This window comes from Haemaphysalis longicornis, unplaced genomic scaffold (assembly GCF_048455015.1).
Source record: "Haemaphysalis longicornis isolate Haplotype H1 unplaced genomic scaffold, Haemaphysalis longicornis Haplotype H1 scaffold_6, whole genome shotgun sequence".
NCBI lineage: Eukaryota > Metazoa > Arthropoda > Arachnida > Ixodida > Ixodidae > Haemaphysalis > Haemaphysalis longicornis.
In genome coordinates, this window is record NW_027526407.1 from 191,181,120 (window position 1) to 191,200,103 (window position 18,984).

The following is an 18,984-nucleotide window of genomic DNA, read 5'->3' on the forward strand; positions in this document are numbered from 1 at the left end:
GCTTCACCGACGAAGTTTTACCTAAAGGGCGGTCTTTGAGATCGAAAATGTCCCAATAGGATGCTAGAAGTCGGCGGAGCTCAACGGACTGTGCAGGGAGGAGATCGGGAGCCAACATCGTTGAGTATGGTTCGGTTGGGGAAGGGGCACAAGAAAAGTCATCAGCGGGATGTTTTTGGGGATCGGCCGTTAAAACAGAAAGGTTGTACTCTCCTAAAGGGGACAGATGACCAAGAGTGATTCCTTTGGGCAGCGATTGCACGGAAAAGCTGAAATTGAGAAACGGAGGAGATGCTCTGCTTTGCTTGATTCTGACAACGGTGTGGGGTAGCTTCACTCTGCGCTCCAGTGCAACGGGTGTGGTTGGCGATACGACGTAATCCCCGTCCGGTACAGGGGAAGAGATGAACAGCGGGACATATGTGAATGCTTGAGGCTGTAAACGAACATCTTCGAGACAGCACAGACGCGGCAAGGGTTCTTCGATAGTGACTGGTGGCAGTGGAAGGTCGAGGTGGACGAGCCCGAGAGAACAATCTATGAGCGCTGAATGATCCGACAAAAAATCTTGGCCTAGAATAAGGTCATGGGTGCAGTGGTCTAAAACGGCGAACAGGACTGTTGTGTCATGGCCAGCGATGGTGACGCGCGCGGTGCACATACCGGCGACCGCTGGGGTACCTCCGTCAGCGACCCGCAGACACGAAGTGGCTGGGGTCAAAACTTTTCGCAGACGAAACCGAAGCTTCGCACTCATAACCGATACTTGCGCCCCAGTGTCAATGAGCGCACTCACATCGACACCATCAACTTTCACGTCCAACAAGTTCTTTTCGGCTCGCAGTGTTATCAGAGGATTTTCAGGTCGGTCGGAAAATGCAGCGTCACCTCCGGGGGCTGCATCCTCTAGTTTTCCTGGGAGGGTCTCGAGTAGCTGGTCGGCGGGGTCGGCGAGGAAAAGCGACGAGGAGAACGGGACTGGCGACGCTGCGGCGATGGGGAACGACCAGACCAGCGGTTGTCGTCGGAATCAGCGGTGTTCGGCTGCGGCTGACGGCGGGAGTAGAAGCGTCGAGGAGGGTCGTCAGGGTACTGGTAGAAGTTGTTCTGGCGGGGCGGAAATGGACGGCTCCGGCAGTATCGAGCCACGTGGCCTACCCGTCTGCAGTTGAAGCAGATCGGCCGGTCGTCAGGAGTCCGCCATTCATCAGCAAGGCGGCTCTGGAAACGTGGCGGCATATTGTCGCACCGAGAAGGGCTGATGGGTGAACGATAACGAGCGCATGGGTGACCCACGGAGCAAATTGGTTGCACTCCTAGGTTCAGCAGCTCTTCGCGCACAACTGCCTGTATGAGAGGTACAGGGACAGCGGAGGAGGTCTGGGCGTCATGGGGAAAGCAAGTTGGGGCAATGGCCTCAATCTCCCGACGTACAATTCTTGTGATATTATCTGGAGTTGGTGGCATCCCTGTGGAAGTGCGCTGTCCTGCTGGCGGCTGGAGGTTATCTTCGCAGGAAGAGGTCGCAGCCGTGTTAGGGAGCCGGGTGAATTTTTGAGCGATTCGGCGGCTTTTCGCCAGCTCAAAGCGACGACATTCGGCGATAAGGGTGTCAACTTTGTCGCAGTTTTTGAAAACTAGAAGGTTAAAAGCATCGTCGGCTATGCCTTTTAACACGTGGCCCACTTTTTCTTCCTCCGACATCTGACGGTCAACTTTGTAGCAAAGGGATAGCACGCTCTGAATGTAAGTAACGTACGATTCAGTGGGGCTTTGCACGCGGGAGGCAAGGTCATTTTTGGCTTCCAGCTGCCGACTCTCGGACCGTCCGAACAGAGCCTTCAGCTCTTCTTTACAAGCGTCCCAACTGGTGAGGCGGGCTTCGTTTGTGTCAAACCAATCTTTGGCCGCACCTTTAAGGTAGAGGTCCAGGTTGGCGAGCATGAATGTGGGGTCCCAGCGGTTGTGGCTACTGACACGCTCTTACATAAAGATCCAGTCTTCTACGTCGACGTCATCCGTGCCACTGAATTTACCGGGTTCGCGCGGGTGGGTAAGGATCTTGTGGTGGAGGTGCTGGCCTTCTGCGAAGACGGAGCTGCGTAGCGGACGCCACGTCCGACACACTTCCTTTAGCAAAGAGCACTCAGGGACAACCCTTACCATGACTCCGCCTAGCCAGGCCGCTACAGGCCAGACCATCATCCTTACCCAATACCTCCACCACAAGATGTTACGAGGCGAGGACGCGGAAGATAAGAATGTATTTGAAGTATTTACACTATTTACAGGAAGAAAGGCTCGGCTGCCGCTAACATCAGAACGACCCACAAGAGACCTCGTCGTCTTCCTCTACCAACAACCGTCGCTGGACGCATTGTTCTTGCTTGTGGACCAATCCCTCAGAACTACATCGTTCGTCGTCCGCTAGTTTGCTCCGTGGCAATATATATAGATATATACAACTGTAGACAAAGATAAAACTCCAAAAGTGCGCAGAAATAGTTAAGTTAGGAGTCGGATACACAGCAAGTACAATACAAAGCAGGTTTACTCAGGTAGGGGCAACGGGACTTGCCTTTATCAGAGTACAGTTAAATACACTTGAAACACAGTTCTTATATAGCTTTGCAGAAAACTGTAAGAAGGAACGGAAGATGTTTCGGAAATGGAGAGTATGCATGCAGTCAGGCTATGCCTATGTTACAACAGCAACAAAAAGAGAAAGGAGAGAGAGAGAGAGAGAAAGGTTCGTATTAACAAGGCGGCTCTCAAGGTTGCACCACGACGGGGCAACGCACGCGTGACGTGGCCTGCAAGTACAGACAGTCCGAAAGACTCGACAATTACGTTTTAAAGAAGCAGGGAAAAGTACACACTGAGGTATTCAGTGGCTATGAAGATTTGTTCGGATGGATCCATACAGGCATGGACGAAGATTGCATTTTGAGTGTGCTCCCCGCGGAGGGAGACAATACCTTCAGTGCACAAATAAGCATTGCACAGTAAGCTAGCAACTGAACAGAAAATAGGTAGGGCCCATAGATCACAAATGGTTAAACCTTTCAAATAGGTGGAGAAAACTCCTTCCCCAGCACAAATCGCACTGTTGAGCTTCATTAGGCTAATAAATCTGCTGCTTTTGCAGAGTTTCTGCGAATACTGCTGGAAAACGCAAGGGTAGGAATAATGGATAATGTTATAAAAGTTTGAGCCCGCCAATTGTAATCGAGAGATAAGCACGTTATTTTTCGCAACGTTCATTATTGCCAAGCGTCGCTGACCGAAAATCTTAAATAAGATGGCTCAAATTTTCTTTACACTCCATATCTAAAGCCACTGTTATATAAAGGTGTATTGATGACATATTCATGATCTGGCAGCAAGGTGACGTGCACTCCTCACCCTAATTAGGGCATAAAACCAAGCTCATTCTGGTACTTCCCTTGCTCATTTCTATTCAGAACACAGTGTAAAGTTTTTGGACGTCAACCAAACTGTATAGAAAACCGACCGACACGCGGCAGTATTTGCACTTCCAATGTAGCCATGTTAGACACTGCAATAAAGCAATACCTACAGCCAAGCCCACCGTTTTAGGTAAATTTGCACAAACCAAGCCGATTTTGACTCGAACTGTCAAGAACTCAAGACCGCCCTCCTAAAAAAAACACCCCGAACAAGTTATCGACGACGATATTGTGCGAGCCAATCAATTATACCGTAACAAAATCTGTCACAAAAAAGCTCCAAATGGTAATCCGCAAACAAACTTAGTTTTATCCTCCCCAGAATCACCTCCAAGAGTGTCACCCGTACTCAGCACTCAACACACATATTGAGCAACAGTGGCGCCGTGTAGATCATCGACTAGTTCTTAAACTTTGTTCTTCCTTTTCCCAGGAATCGACGCCTATCTACAAACTAGGAGCTGTCATCCACCGATGGGACGACCAGTGGCGCCTGCGACGGATAACAAAACTGACGTCATCACCAAGAAAGCAAACAAGCAGAAGAAACGGTGTATCCTGGCACCCACATATACAGCAATAGTGGCGCCGTGTGGTTCATCGACTGGCTCCTAAATTTCGTCTGCCTTTTCCCAGGTTAGTGCTTACCTGTAAGTAAAAGCTAGCGTGTCAGTTTATTTACGGTTGCCACTGTTGCTGAATAACTATCATGGCTGACACGTGTATATCTTGGCACGAATCTGTGAGGGACACGACACATTTGTTGTGCTCGGATTGCAAATACACCTATCATGTAGGTGCATGCTCAGGAGTTACAGAAGCAGCCTCCAAAAAAACATCTGCAGCAGCGAAGAGCACATAGAACTGTGCAACACGTAAAACGGCAAAAAATCGAAGCAGTCAGAGTAGAGAACTCCAGAAAACGGGAAACAAAATAAATCTTACCTAGGAAATAGGTAAAATTCACAGAAAAGTGTTTTTACTACTTACGGTGAAATCACAAGTCGACGCTCTGGAAGGCGTTGCGGCCACTGTGCATGCTATTGAAAGGTCAATGCAGGATATGTCAAGCAAGTATGATGAGGCGCTTGCCGAAATGAAGCGTGAAAATGCTGACATGAGCAGTTTGAGAAAGCGGGTGAAAAAACTATAAGCACAGACAAACGAACGAGAAGTGGAAATGCTTAGGCAATACGTTATTAACCTCGATCAATGCAGCAGACGTCTTAACCAAGAAATCCCTGGACTTGCCAAACAGACTAATGAAAAAGTGAGAAAAAACTGTATCTTCTGGCAGGTGAAGTGGAACTCCCTAGACTATCTGAAAACGATATTGAAGCCGCTCACCGGTTGCGTTCTAGTGCAGCCGCTGACGGGAAAGTTAAACCATCGCCTATTATAGTGCGCTTTTCAGCCCCCTATACCCGTGAGGCTTGGCTTGCAAAAAGAAGTGAACTAAGAAGAAAGAAATCAAAGGTTTTTATCAACAAAATTTTGACTGCTCAAACCAAACGCTTGTTCTGGCAGATGAAAACATAGGCAAAGGAAATAGAATACCAGTTCGAGCAGGTCAAGGACAGAAAATTTCTTGTTCGGCGCAGTCAACATGACAGCATACTAAAGATTAATGAAGCCAGTGACCTCGACCAAATAAGTTAGAACCGAGACTGCACTAATTTTCTTACGCCATTAAAGGCACATTACGAAACACGATAAAACATGTAGTTATCACAATGGTGCTTCGTTTAGACAACGCAGGGCCCTAAATGGCACCAAGCAATTTTCTTTACTTCATCTCAACGCGCGAAGTTAAAAAAACAAGCATGATTTCGGCAACTTTTTTTAGGTGCTTAAGTTGATTCATTCAATGTTTTAACATTCACTCAAGCCTGGTTTTCTAACGAATGACCCGTTGTAAATTTTTCAGGCCACAACTGGATCTCAGTTTCGCGAACTAGCAAAAGGGGAGATGGTGTTGCTATATATGTAAAAAACTCGTTCAATTAGGAAGTATTTCCAGAATACATTTTCATAGATGCTCAATACGAATGTATGCTTGTAAAGAGTATAAATAGAACGTTGGTAGTACTTTACAGACCTCGAAATGGTGCTAGAGCCCCATTTATAGAATTTATTGTGCGTATTCTAAAGTACTGTGCGCGCGTTGGTCTACCTAAAATCGTTACCGCTGATTTCAATATTAATTTACTCTTGATGGATTCCTCTGTTCAAAAGCTACTTGTCGTTTTTCTTTCTTCTGGCTGTCGAAGTATTATTGACATAACGACAAGGGTAACAAGTACGTCCTAAGCGTTACTAGACGTGAGTTTTACAAATTTTAAAATTGAAAAATTTGATGCCGGAGTGTTAATATAAGATATAAGAGATGACATGCCGTTTTTAATCTTTTTTTCACCCTACATAACCCAGCACATCAAACATATTGATCATGCACCTATTCTGCGGAGAATATATTCGGCAAAAAGATTAATTTTTAAGCCTTTAGTTGTGGAAGCCAGCTTGGACCCTGTAATGCAGACAAATGATCCCAGTCTTTCCTATGACACTTTTTAAAACTATTTAACAGACTATATTGTTCTGCATTTCCCTGGGACAGCTAAATAGGCACAACAAATCTAGAAAACCCTGAATTGAGGCCTCTTTACTAAAGAGAATAAAACCACGAGACAAACTATTCGCAACATTTATAAGAAACAAAAACCTTGAAGAGTCAGCTGAGAACAAAAACAATAGAAATAAATTGACATACGATAATTACTTGCACGTAACTTGTATTATGAAAATAGGTTTGTCAGTAGTTTTAATGATTCTTAAAAACTATAGCATTGCCTAAATGCACTACGGAACAAGGACGCGAGAGAAACAATATCAAAAATAGTAATCGAGAGCATACCATATTCGGGCAATTTCCTAGCAAACAAATTCAATAATTATTTCCTTAAGGCAGGACTAATAGTGTTAGCTGTACATCCTATACAATTTTCTCGGACTCATCAATTTTTATGTCTCCTACTACAGCGCAAGAGATGTACGGCCTGTTAAATAAACTCAAAAACAGTACTACTTGCGGTTTCGACCAAATAAAGCAGCACCCTTAAACCATTCGCTCATGTTATCTGTTTACCTCTATCGCATATATGCAATCTTATTCTAAGCTCAGGAACGTTCCCCAACCAACTTAAAATCGCAAGGGTAGCTGTCATTTTCAAAGGAGGAGATAAAAATGATATTGATAATTACCGGCAAATCTCGGTTTTACATAGGTTTGCTAAGGTGTTTGAAGAAACAATAAACTCGCGACTTACTCACTTCTTGCTGCAGAATAACATTATACTACAAAAAATATGCCTTTCAAATAAAAAAATACACTGAAATGGCGTTACTGAATATTTAAAACAAAATATTTGACAACATAAAACATCCACTATTTATTTTTGGGTTTTTTGTTGATTTTAAAAAAAGCCTTTGACTCGGTAAAGAAGGACATTTAATTGATCAAACTCTCCAGATACAGTTTAAGAAGAATTGCCTTAAACTCCGTGAAAAGTTGCCTGCAGGACCTTATGCAATACAGTAAAATTGGCATTGTGAAATCTCACTTCGGCAAAATCACATGTGGATTTCTTTAAGGGTCAATTCTAGGCCCTCTAGTTTTTATTATATACAATAATGACATACGAAACATACCTCTAACTCCCGACATTATTTTGTATGCTGACGACACCAATGTATTTTTCGCTGGACCAGATAATGACGTCCTTAAGTCGCTAGCCAATCAGTGGCTAGACAATCTATCTAGTTTGCTAAGCGCAATCATATTAAACTTAAACCCCCAAAAAACTAAGTATATGATATTTAAGCCCCGTAATAAAACGTATAGCAGAAAAAAGAATATTACCTTTGAGGGACAACATATTGATCGCGTTACATCACAAAAATTTCTCGGTGTCTTTTTTCATGAATATTTAGACTCATCCCTTGACATCAACGACTTACGAAACGGCATTACAAAGCAGCGTTGGCATGCTCTGTACATTGCTTCAGTTATTACGAGTATGGTTAAAAAGCAAATTGACTATGCAACAATACACTCGCATCTTGACCACTCCCTTTAATTGAACTGCTGCCCTTTCGTTCACATACAGCACAACTTTTCCAAAAACATGAACTGTTAACAATTTTTATATCGGACCTAAAAAATTAGCTTCCGTCGCGTACCACGGCGTTAAGATTTTCCCTACTGAATTTTCAAGGAAATTTGCCGAGAAAGACCAGAGCCACAATTTACGGGATATCACGTAGAAGAAAGTAAGCATCGCACCAACTTCGGTGCACAAAAGTTGACATACCAAAATCCAGATATTCTAAATGAACACCCTACTGTAATCGCAATTATTCAGGAAAGCCCCTCGATTTATGTATTAAAAAAAGATTCATCGCTACCTTTTACAAATCCAAATATAAATCCACAGAATCTTAATCCCTCCTGCCGTTCCATGCAAATCAAGCGTACTGTACTTGTTTCTTCTGATACGATAACTGTGTATGAGATATTCATTTATTTTTTTACATGCGATACCTGTGGATAAGATAGGCATTCAATTTTTCACGCACCGATCCTCAATATGCTTACGTTCAGTGCCCAATGGCATAACATGTGTCTTTCTCAATTGCGATGTATCTTTTCTTTTTTCTTCTGTTTTTCTTCCTTAACCAATGAATGTTCATGTATGACTGGTGATTTATGCGTGTGTAATCGGGTGAATCGGCGCTTTGTCAGGCCTTCTGTGCCTTTACGGCGGTCCCCTCCGGCAACTTGTACCTTTCTCGTTTGAAATAATTTCTTTCTATTCAAAGATTGCCGGGGGGGGACAGCCGTACCTTTCTTGTTTGAAATAATTTATGTTCTATTCTAAGACTCCCCACCAGAGGGCTGAGTGGAACAGTCACTCGATGCATGAGCTCCCGCGTTTTCGTCAGCAACTGCGGCTAGAACCTGCGAATCTTCCCAAGTGTACTGCCCTCGTAATCCTTAGGACGAGCCGATATGAGACATACCCAACTCCTCGCTGGTGAGTGGACTTTCCAACCGATATCGCTCGACTGAACACCGGCCACGCCGAGCGCTCTTGCGAAGCCTAACCAAGCGAATTTGGAACGGCTGCCACGAACGACGAGCGCCACGTGCCACGAGCGCCGGCCTCCTCGGGCTCGCGGCGCACCTCTGCCTCGGGCACGCGCCTTCGGGCCTTGTCCTGCTACTGATATCGGATGCGCACCACCCAAGACCCACCCATGCTACCGGAGAACCCGACTCCCGGCAGTGACTCTCAACACGTCGCCAACATGGACTTCGATGAAAACAGCGGGCGCACAATTAACAGTCCTGGCCCCAAGGTGCAAGTGCTCAGAGAACGAAGCAAGGCAGAGAAGAATCAACGGCAAGCCGCCAACATAGCGTCCACTCAACAGCATGCGCTTAGTACTTCAATCACCCATTCTCAAGCCTCAGAAAAATCTACAGGAGTCTGGGCCGCCCACACGTCCCAACCCTCATCGATTAACCCTTGCAAATACCCCACTCAACGTCCAAGAAAATACATCTTGCCGAAGCTACCAGAGGACGAATACAAGATTGTTTATCGTCCACATACAGGCCTCAAAGTGTCGGCATGGCCAGATAAAAGCATCGCGGAAGGCTTAGCGGTCGCAGGTGGTTTCCACATCAAAGACTTCTACGCGCAGGTCTCTGTTCAAACACAGTGTACCCAAAACCTCATCGTAGCCAGCACCGCGGACGAGGACTATGCCATGAAGCTCAGTGCTATTACCCACCTTCAGCTCGGCGCGGAGCAATACGAACTTTCCCCATATCTTACGCCTTTACCCTGAACTGTGCGTAGCAGTAATACACGGCATCGAAGCCGGTACAACTGAAGAAGACCTAGCCGACCTGATTTCTACTACTGGTCCTAGAATACTTCACGCACGTATGCTCGGACGCTCAACATCAGCCCTAATGACTTTAGACGGGCCACATGTCCCCTTCTACCTCAAGTTTGGAAGCACTTACACCAGATGCCGCCCCTACCGACGATCCGTGCAGTTTTGTAGTGCATGTGGACAACTCGGCCACCGCCAGGACGTTTGCCCCAACCCAGAAAAAAACGTCTGCAAGCTCTGCCGTGATGAAAACCCCCAGCCTAATCATTCGTGCCAACCAAAATGCAAATTATGCGATTTACCACATCAAACAGCCGGCAAGGACTGTAAGAAACGCCTTGGACCAAGCTTGCCACCTCTATACATCCGTGAGCGCTTCATCCGATATCCGCAATACTCCGGAGACACCTCCGTTCAGTGCCCACCCGCCCAGGAGACTCGGTCAACGCTTCCTCAAGACAACACCAAGGAGAGCTGGTCAAAAGTCCTTAGGCACCCCCCTACTGCTCCGAACCCCTTTCCCCCGCTCCCAGACAGATCATCAAACACCAACACCCAACATTATGAGCAGACCATCAGCACCCTACGTAGCCAAAACACGGAATTAACTAAAAGGCTTGAACTCATTGAGAAACCCGCCCCAAAGCAGAATCGAAGCCCTAAAACGCCAAATAGAAAAACTTAACACCCGAATTGAAACATCTCAAAGCAGCTCAACGACCCTGCGCCCTCTCCAACAAGACGCACCCCCGCCCACCCCTGACGCCCAACAGGTCCCTGCACTCCCGACATTTGAGCAGCTAAATCTCATGATAGAGCAGAAGATCGACCAGAAGCTGACGCAATTCAAGGAACAGGAAGAGCAACACCTCACGTCCCACTTGGAAAATGTCCACAAAGCTCTAGCTAACACTACCCATACCATCATGAAGTTAGGAGAAACACTCAACGCCCGCATGACTCGTCTCGAAGAAGCTTTTAACGACAAAGTTGACAAGATGGGCTTGAACCTCAACCAGCGCGTTATAAGTCTCGAGGAAGAGCACCAACAATCGCACAAAAAGCCCAAATCCCACCCCTTGCGTGAAGCCCATATGCAAGAAACCGGCGAACTACCCGACAATGACTAACGACCTCTCCCGCTCAGATACCTCCTCAACTCTCACCCTGTGGCAGTGGAACTGTAGGTCATTCAATCGAAAGTGACAGTCCCTCCTCTACTTCAGCCAGCAACACAATCCGGAGGTTATTGCCCTACAAGAAACTGAAACAGAGCACATTAAATTAAGTGGATACGATAGGCACATCGCTCCCGGTCGTTTGCGTACTGCCATTCTCACGAAGAAGCAGCACACCTCCCAACAGCACTCCTGCGATACCCCTATCGAACTACCCTCGTCGAACTACTACCACGAAACAAGATTCACCCAAGGTTGTTTATTCTCAATATCTACGGCCCGCCATCTAAATCTCTTGTGGGCCTCGACAAACTCCTCCGAACGACCAAACGACTCACCCATGGACACAAACTGCTCGTCCTTGGCGATTTTAGCGCTCCGCACGCCGCATGGGGATACACCATTACAACTAAGAAAGGCGCGGATGTACATAACGCTGCACAGCAGCACCAGCTTACCCTCTGGACCGATCCCACACTGCCCGCTCACATAGGCAACAGCGTTTCCTGTGACACGACGCCCGACCTCACCTTCTCCCACAATATCAAGAACATCCAATGGACAAGACCTGACGAAACCCTGGGAAGCGAGCATCACATCCTTCGCATCCTAGTAAAACATATTCGGATCCCCCACAGAATCGGGCAAGCGAAGATCACGAACTGGACCGCATTCCATGAGTCCGCGAAGCCCGAAATTCTACTGATATCGAGGAATGGACTAAAAAATAATTGGATTCTGTTAATGAACACACTAAAACAGTGCAGCTTACGATGGATAATCCAGCGCCGGACGCGCATCTGCTTCATACCTGGGACGCCCGGCGGAACTCGATACGTCGCTGGAAGAAACAAAAACACAACCGCAAGCTCAAACTTCGAATAGCGCAGCTGACTAAACAAGCTGAGGAATATGCAAACACCCTCAGCCGACAAAATTGGAACCAGCTTTGCGATCAGTTACAAGGTACCTTAAGTAATCACCGCACCTGGCTCATTCTCCGGTGTCTACTCGGGCGCAGGGAAAGCAAAGCAACTACCGGACACCACCTCCAGCGGCTCATCCACTACTGTCCCGGTACCGATGAAGAACTCCTCCGCGACATCACGACCCACCACATTGGCGCCTCTCTTAGTGCTTCTTTCCCGACCATGGGCCTACCCGATTACGCTGGAAGACCTAACCCGGACCTAGATGCCCCTTTCACGACGACGGAAATTATCGCTGCTATCCGCAACCTGACCCGCCATTCAGCACCAGGACACGATCGCATCAAAAATAAAACACTGCGAAACCTTGACTATAAAACCATTGACAGCCTCCTACAATACATCAATGAAAGCTGGGAGCGAGGACAATTACCGGCGCAGTGGAAACATGCAGACATCACCATGATTCCCAAGCCAGGCAAACCCATTAACTTCCGCAACTTGCGCCCAATCTCTCTTACTTCTTGCGTGGGCAAACTCTACGAACACATGGTGCACCGCAGACTACCACCGTACTTGGAAGACAAGGAGTACCTCCCGCACACCATTTTTAGCTTTCGCCCCGGACTTTCAACACAGGACATCCTTCTTCAAATTAAAGAAGACTTATTGGATAACCTCAGCAGCCAACACAGCAGCGCTATTCTCGCACTTGACGTCAAAAGCGCGTTTGACAATGTCACCCATCAAGCTTTACTAGAAGGCCTGCAATCTGCCCACTGCGGAGAGAAAGTCTACCGTTATGTGCGCGACTTTCTCACCGACCGCACGGCCACCATTGGCGTGGGACAACTCCGCACGGCAACTATAAAAACACTACGAAAAGGCACCCCAAGGTTCTTCCATTTTTCCACTGCTTTTTAACTTGGGAATGCGACGGCTACTGCCTCTCCTGAACAAGATACCAGGAATCAGCCATGCGCTGTACGCAGACGACATCACTATCTGGACGCGTACATGCTCAGTAGGAGAACAACAAGACGCACTCCAAACAGCAATAAACATCACGGAAGAATACCTCAGGGCTCCCAGGCTTTCCTGTGCCCCTGCCAAATGGGAACTTTTACTGCTCAAGAAACGCAGCAGAGGTCGCCCACCCGCCCCCATACCCGACCTTGAACTCTTAGTCAATGGTAACCCCGTACCCCTGGTTAATACCCCACGGATTCTCGGCTTAACACAACTGAGAGACGGAGCAGGCCTTGCAACCATCCAAAAAGTTCAAGAAACAGTAATTAAAGTCACCCATCTCATTCGCCGCGTAAGCAACAGACGCCATGGTGTCAAAGAGCACGACATAATACGCTTGACCCAAGCCCTAATCATCAGTAGGATAACTTACGGCACTCCATACCTCACTCTCAAGAATAGCGAGCGCGACAAACTGAATGTCCTTTCTCGGAAGGCCTACAAGCTTGCACTTGGTCTACCTCCGACAAGTTCTACCTACAAGCTAATGAAACTTGGTCTGCACAACACCTAGGAGGAACTCGCTGAAGCTCACAAAATCGGCCAACTCGAAAGACTTAAACTCACCAAAACGGGTCGTCATACGCTACGTCGGCTTGGCTACGATGCACAGCAGACATCATATAGTAAACAGCGCATTCCCCTGGTTCTACGCCAACTTATTACCGTTGCTCCAATCCCAAGAAATGTGCATCCCGTATTCAATGCATACTGAAGAAAGGCCAGGGTCATCACCCTCAGAAAATCCTACGGAGACAACAAATCAGCGGTTCGCTACACAGATGGTGCCCGGTACCCTCGAAAGTCTGCGCATGCCATCAGCATTGTGAACAACCATGGCACAGAACTCACGTCGGCCACAATCCCTGTCGCTGACACAGAGTCTGCAGAGGAAATTGCCATCGCCCTCGCTGCTACCACGGGCTCAGACTACCTCACTGTGATCACAGACTCCAAAACCCCCTGCCGCAATTACCAACTAGGTCGTGTTTCTGGTCAAGCCGTCCGCATCCTGAACAATCTAAAAAGCCCACCTGAACTCCGCATACTCTGGACCCCAGGCCACGCATCCCTCGAGGGGAATGAAGCGGCACACGACACTGCCCGCGAGCATACATTCCAGGCCTTCCCCTCGTTGGCAGTCAGATCGATGACCTCCAGCGATGACATTCCAAGAAGATACACGGATGTTCTCGCCCATTACCGACTGCAGCGCCGCATTTACCCCCACCACACCCCAACATGACCAGAGAGGACGCCATTACCCTTAGACAGCCGCAAACTAACACCTACCCCCACGGAACACTACTCCATGCCACCTACCCAACAACATACACTCTGACTTGTCAACATTGCCCCACACCGAACACTCTCTACCACATGGTCTGGGAGTGCCGACAATCGCCATCATTAAACCCCCAACCAAACCCAACACTAGAGCAGTGGGAAGACCAGCTGACCAGCTCACGCCCTCAAGACCAGCAACGACTGGTGGACATGGCCCGCCAGGCAGCCAAGGACCAAGGCTTCCTGGACTAAGGGGGCCTCCCACAATGTAACTAATACAGCTTAATAAATGTTTATTCCTCCTGCTGCTATTCTATTCTGAAAAAAGACAGCACAATATCCTAACTCACAGTGAACGCCTAAAATTATATTCCTCGAACAACCACGCGTTTTCTACCGGCGTAATAAGCAATTATGCGTCTTTTTACTAACTCTTGTATCAACCCACCGGAAACTACTGGTTGCATTGCAGTGGCTATGCAGCTGCGCATAAGAATCTTCATTGAAATTGTTGAAACAGAAACCAGCACAATTTCGGATTTTGTATTAAAATTCTCTCTCTTGTTTCTGCGTCAAGTGCAATGCTGCCAAGTGTCATTTCCCCGAAGTGCAAGGAACTGCAGCACTACGTTTTACGTTATAGATTTCTTAGCAGTCAGTGCTAGCTGCTACGTAGCATAAATATAGATCTCAAAATGAACTCGAACGAGACACATTTTGATACCTAGTGTTCATGTATAAGCTAATAAGAAAAATATGAGTTTAAAGACAGTTGCAGGGGTTCAACAGCCTCCTGCTACCCTACGTGCCTTTGCTTTAGAGCAATTAATGCCCCGAAAAAATCTTGTTACACTCTAGATGCTGCTATCTGTGTCATGAGCTAAAATTGTACTTTTAAAATTTACAGGGTCCTCACTTTCGTGGCTGGATGTAAGTTGCTTAATATTAAAACTTTAAAAAAGCGCGCTTACTTTTCTTGCAGCGACGTTTTTGAAGCAGTGTGAAAAGCGTCATACTTAAAGGAGGGCTGTTCGGTAGTTTTTTTTATTTCGTGCATGCCAGCACTGATCTAGATATTTTCTATTTTACGGAACATTTTGCAGGGGACACGTGAGTTGTAAACGTGTGAGGTAGGCTAACGATCCCATCTGAGCCTCTGTTTCGTCAAGTCAACATTACACGGTGGGGCGGGGATGGCTGCCTTTTCTGATAGTTGAGTGCTAACACTTGCAAAAAGCGCAGTTTTTGTACCTTGCATTGGCGCGAAAGAAAACCATGCGTTACAGAGCCAAACACCAAGACCAGAGAGGTTTTTCAAACTTTTTATTCCTCAGACAAAATTAGTGTCGACTTTAAAAAACCCTCTGTAAAACAAAAAGCGCCAATCTAAATTATGTCCAGCTACATTTGGCGGAAATCGGGTGCACTTAGAGAAATTCACACAAAGAGAACTCAAACAGCCACAAACTTGGAGTTGCTCAGACAGGCACGGGTGTGTTAAAGCATCGCAAGCAACAGCTCGAATAAACGAAATTCGGGCTACCTTATGTACCGCAACAAAAAAGTGCCCCAGCTACGCGTAGATCTCTACAAAAAAAAAAATATTCATGCGCTTCTAAGTTGAGGCGCCAGAAATTACCAGCACGGTATTTTAAATACCCTTCTTTTCGTAAAAAATAAATTCTTGTGGTACTTGTCGAATGCCTTACCAGTTCGGCTATCTGGGCAACTGTGTTCTCCTTCACTTTCTGGGCTATTTATATTTACTAGAAGTGTATCTCACACTTGAGGGTGGCAGCCAGCGCCACTCTGACTACACGGGGAGAAGGTGACCTTCTTTTCAACCCCCGGGGCATGACTCCAACGTCTACAGCCTGTCATGAGCGGGTAACTGGTGGGAAGCCCTATTATGCTACCTAGGCATCAAGGCTGCCAGAATAGCCGAAGTGGTAAGGCATTCGACATGTAATCGAAAGGCATGGGTTCGGTCCCCACTCTAGGCGCGTGTTATTCTTTCTTTCTTCTGTATATTTAAAAAAAAAGTTCACCTCATTAACCCTAGTAAAAAAAGAAAAGAGCCTAACCACACCCCTATGCCCCCTTTGGCGTCGTAGACTGCTGACCTATCTCTCTGTATTTCCTCAACGAGCCCCTGATTTCCTTACTATATTATTCTGCGAAAGCCTAGCGAGGGTCTCGGTTCTGGCAGCCTTGATGCCTAGGTAGCATAAGAGGCCTTCCCGCCAGTTACCCGCTCATGACAGGCTCTAGACGTTGGAGTCACGCCCCGGGGGTTGAAAAGAAGGTCACCTTCTCCCCGTGTAGTCAGAGTGGCGCTGGCTGCCACCCTCAAGTATCAGATACACTTCTAGTAAATATAAATAGCCCAGAAAGTGAAGGAGAACCGAGTCGCCCAGATAGCCGAATTGGTAAGGCATTCGACATGTAATCGAAAGGCATGGGTTCGGTCCCCACGCTGGGCGCGTGTTTTTCTTTCTTTCTTTCTTCTGTATAATTAAAAAAATGTTTACTTAATTAACCGTAGTGAAAAAGAAAAGAGCCTAACCATACCCCTATGCCTCCTTTGGCGTTGTAGACAGCTGACCTATCTCTCTGTATTTCCTCAACGAGCCCCTGATTTCCTTACTATATTATTCTGCGAAAGCCTAGCGAGGGTCTCGGTTCTGGCAGCCTTGATGCCTAGGTAGCATAAGTGGGCTTCCCGCCAGTTATATATATATAAATATATACATATATATATATATATATATATATATATATATATATATATAACGAGTCAGAATAGGAAACGATGGCGCTGAGCGGAGCGTTTAGCTAGCGGCGGCGACGCAGGGGTGAGTCAGGTGGTCAACATGGTGGGTTATTAGGCTGGGGTTTTCCGGGCAATTGTCTCTAGCTGGTCACGCTCTATTCACCATCCTACTTCAGGTAAACGGTCCAAAAGCATGGTAGGGAGATTGAATTATCTTCCTAGACATTGGTTAATAAGTGGATGCGACGGTGCGCGACCACCGAAACTCGAACCGTAGAATTAGCTGTGCCGTCGAAAGCAGGGCGACGAAAAACTCATGTTTTGCAGATTTCACTGCTCCACACCTCGGGAAAAATGGTCCCAGTGATCATGCAACGACCCTACTGCAAAACCGGTCAGTTGTCATGAGTGCGTTGTGCACCGAAAATGACAGGTTAATTGTTTTTTGAGCTCAAAAATTACAGCGTCTGATTCCAGCCACGGCATTTGCAGCGCTTTCCAGTGCAACTCTCCTAGCTTTCCCTGAAGCCCACACCTACCCCCTATAAAAGTGGTTACTGCCTTTCCAGCCCTGTGCGCTTAGCAGTCTCCGAGGCGTTCGGATGCCAGTCACTGCTTGGGCCAATTGGACCAGGGGCTGCTCGCGCCCGGAAAAAACATAAAACAGCCAAAGCTCACTGGCTTTTTCGCACCTGAGTAAAGTTTTTCGTAACTGAATACATTGGGCTTTTATTCTTTGCACATGTGGCGCAGTTGAATCTCAACTACTTTAGCTTTTCTTAAGTGGTCACGAATATAGAAATACCACTTATGAAAAAATTTTCACGGTCCCGCTGACTTCGTTGTAACGAGAGATAACTGTATATGTGTATTGCGAATCAGAATAGGAAATGATGGTCTCTTTGAAATAAGCAAGAAATAAGGGCTGGCAGTGAAACAAACCTCGGAAAGCAAAGGGAAGGTTGGGATAGGTCATTGAAGCAGATAAAGAATTTGGGAAAAAAAGAAAAAAAGTGGACAAAAATTTCCCGCCTTGTGGGATCCGAACTTACGACCTCCAGACAACCGGTCTGTTGCGAAGGCGACTGTGCTACCGGCGGGGCTTTTTTCCCCTCCACTTTCTCAGGTATTTATGTTAAGGGATTTGTTGTCTGCGCTTAAGGGTGGTAGCCAGCACCACTAGGAGTACTCGGGGTGAAGGGAACATTTTTTTAACCCCCGGGCCGTGACTCGAGCGTCTACGACATGTCGACAGCGGTCGACCGGGGTTGAACCATATTATTGAGCTCTATGGCACCAGGACTGCAAGAACCGATGCCCTCGCTATGCATATAGCGAATCAGAATAGAAAATGAGGGGCTCATTGAAATAAGACTCAAGGTATACATAAATAAATATATATATATATATATATTCTGGAGGTCGTGGGTTCGGATCCCACCCGGCGGGCATTTTTCACCGCTTTCTTTTGGACTAAAAAAATTCTTCATCTCTTTTTATGACCCACCACAACGTCCCCTTCGCTTTCCGAGGTTTTGTTGACTGCCAAGCCCTATTTTCTTTCTTATTTTTACGGAGCCCCTCATTTCCCATTTTCTGATTAGGTACATGCTTAGCGAGGGCCTCTGTTCTGGCAGTCTCGGTGCCAAAGGGAGCTTAAGAGGGTTCAACGCTGGTCGACCACTCTCGACATGTCGTAGACACTCGAGTCACGGCCCGGGGGTTAAAAAGAAGGTCCCCTTCACCCCGAGTAGTCCGAGTGGCGCTGGCTACAACCCCAAGTGCAGGAAACAAAACTTACTTAACCTATATACCCGAGCAAGTGCTGGGGAAACAGCCCCGCCGGTAGCGTAGTGGTTAGCGTACCAGACCGGTATTCTGGAGGTCGTGGTTTCGGATTCCACCCGGCGGGCATTTTTGCACCACTTTCTTTTCGACTCGAAAAATTCTTCACGTCTTTCTATGACCCACTACAACCTCCACCACAACCTCCCCTTATATATATATATATATATATTATAAATTAGTCCGACAGTTTCGGAAGTGGAACTTCCTTCCTCAGGGACAATCCCAGAATGAACACCGAATCCTTATGCACACTGCATGCGAGGGAGAGTCTCTCATCCTCTCCCTCATGAGGAGGGGAATACGCCAGAGAACGTAAAAAATCGGGTAACAACAGGGCACTTGCTGAGTGGAGAGGATTTAAATTAAAAAGAAAAAGAGGAAAGGCGGTGGTTTTAGTGAGAAAACGGCTCTGGTGGGGGAAGGGAGCGGGACCAAAGGTTTCTGTCGGCCCGCTGCGGCTGGGATGAAAGAGAACTGACAAACAAAATACAGACAACGCATGAGCA

At 46.8% G+C, this 18,984-nt stretch overlaps 1 pseudogene; it reads left to right on the forward strand.

Annotated features, from left to right (window-relative positions):
• Nucleotides 1-4,179: 4,179 nt before the first annotated feature.
• Nucleotides 4,180-5,129, forward strand: LOC144143415 (uncharacterized; annotated as a pseudogene).
• Nucleotides 5,130-18,984: the final 13,855 nt, after the last annotated feature.